This window comes from Periophthalmus magnuspinnatus, chromosome 9 (assembly GCF_009829125.3).
Source record: "Periophthalmus magnuspinnatus isolate fPerMag1 chromosome 9, fPerMag1.2.pri, whole genome shotgun sequence".
NCBI lineage: Eukaryota > Metazoa > Chordata > Actinopteri > Gobiiformes > Gobiidae > Periophthalmus > Periophthalmus magnuspinnatus.
Genome location: NC_047134.1, coordinates 19,383,393 through 19,385,970, shown reverse-complemented (window position 1 = coordinate 19,385,970; position 2,578 = coordinate 19,383,393).

Sequence of the window (2,578 nt, the reverse complement as noted above, 5' to 3'; positions counted from 1 at the left end):
CTGACAACTGCACACTGGCAGTGGGAAGACATTTCACTCAGACCTTGCCCATGTATTGTATGTATTTGGGTAAGTAAATGTGATTCTGAGAAACTGGTCATCAGAGGCTCATGGTGCTGATTGAAGGTCACACTTTCATAAATCAACCCTGGGCAGCTGCGGCTACAGGTGTGTCTTATTACAGCAAAATCTAAAAGTTGATTAAGTAATCCCTAAAATTATAGCAACTGGAAAAGAAACAGGCTACATACAACAAATGTATTATTATTAATTGGTTTTACTTTTTCATCTTTTTTAAATTTTGGATTTATTTAGTCTGAGTACAGTGATTTTCCCTCTGTGAGATTCTATCTAATCTATCCGTCCAACTGTTGTCATTGCATACTCTAATGTCATCACTCACGTATTCCCCTGTGTTTGCTGCACAATCTGCTCATCTCTTCACTTCTCTTAGGGGTCCTTTGATTTGCCAGGTGTTAGTGCGAGTTTTAGCCCAGCCGTAGTGCCCCTCTCTCAGTTTCACATCCAGGCCTCTCCAGCTCCTTTTGTTCTACTTCAGATGGAGTGATCAGAAGGGATGTGCACTCTCCTGAGACCACAATTCTCCTGCCATCTGCTACCTGCCACTAAACAAAGAAGAGCACATATGTATTCAGTGTGTGTGATGTATGGTTTAGTCCTGGTTAGGGCCAGTTATGCCATTTAAAAAAAAAATTGGGTTTAGTCCAGCTGTCATATTAAAATTTCAAACTCGAATTCAATACTAAGGAATACACTCAATACTCGTTACTGATTATGATGAACAACTAATATAACATTTTTTAAACAATAGAATGTAATTTTCATATACAAAATAATGTTTTTCTTTATGTTACCATGTTATATTAATTCTGATTTGATGCTGTTAATGTGATTCTTTTTGTAGTATTGAAACTTAGTCAAATAGTATCTTGTTTTGATATTAGTTTTAGTATGAATTAGTGTCTGATTTTCTGTACTTTTGACAACCCCAATCCAGCATTATATCCCAGTTTAGCGTGGTCTTTATTCTGAATCAGTCCTGGTCCAATCTGGGTTTGTCTGCTTTAGTCTTGTTTAGTTTTAGTGATTTGTGAGTCTTGGTATGGTCTGTTAAAATCAATAGAAAGGAACATCATGAAGCGTATGTACGTCCCTGTATGTAAGAAACTGATTCTCCAGCTATGGGATCAACCAGTGCTATGCAAACTTGTCCTGATGCTACTTCTAGCCTTTTCAGTGACTTAAAAAGAGAGATCACATATTCAGACTGTAGCTGTTCTTTGGGTTATGGCTGCTTATGTATACTTCTGGTTTGTTTTTTGTTTAGTTTCAGATTTTTGTTTTCTCTGGAGGACATCAGAGTACCATGAAGAATCCTACAAAGACACAGGGAAACCTACAAAAAGGTAACTAAGACGTGGCACTCTTGTCATATTAAGAGCTACTATTCAAATTATACTTGCAAATTGGTGTTTTACTTGGGTTTCCTTCCATTACTGAGAATTTGTGGAGGATAAAAGAGCAACATTACCCCCTACTGGTCACGTTTGACACAGATAAGTTTTAGTTTTATTGTTATTCATTTATTTATGCATTGCCTCTTTGACTTGGAGGTTAATGTGGGCTGTAGCAATGAGTGTTTCTTTGCTACAGCCCACTTTTAATATTTGATTTTTGATGTTTTGGGGAAACACGCTCTTATGTAAATGTACAAACAAGAACAAAGTGTTTTCTTACCATGGTGGGGGCCATGTCCTTTTGTCCAGGTAAGAGATAAGGGCAGTGCTATTTTCCTAAACTAAATTCAGTCATAACAAAAATTCTAGACTCGATCTGCTCAAGATATATAGACATAAATCGAGGAGGTCCATCTTGTAAAGGATTTTTAAAGTTACAATTTGAATAAGTTGCAGGGGAAATTGGCTGAAAAAAGAAGAAAAAAGACTCTTGAGTTATCAAATTTTTTGTTGCTGAGTCACACACCACGTTTTGCTGTGATTTTTATTGCTGCTGGCAGACAAAATGGCTGAAAGAGACTGGAGAAAAATGTATCACACATGAGCAATAGTATTTTGTATTCATTCATTTTTGTCTCATTGTAGAATCATGCATTTTAAGTAGTCTATGGTGTATAAGACCAAAGTAGGCTCTAACCAAGTGAAATGAATGTTTTTGATGGTTTTGAGGTTGAGCTTTTTTTGAAACCAAGGCACAAGTTGAAGATAGGCCCACGTCTTGCATCACTTGCAACACTGCATACATGTATAATTTATTAGGATTCAAATGTAAATCATGCAGTAGGTCAAAGCGTTTGGTGTTCTATTCAAACATTGTAATACAAGTACATGAACCAGGTTTATATGTCGTCACTAGAGAAACATTTAAAGATGCTGCATACTGCATATTGTATCGTCATATTTATGGAACCAAACGACCTTAAGGTGGTTAACTGAAGTAGCCAAAGCACAAGATAATACAATAATAAATAAATTGTAAGACTATAAATATTTGGTTGTCCATATCTTTTTAACTCAGATAGACAATAACCTAATCAATG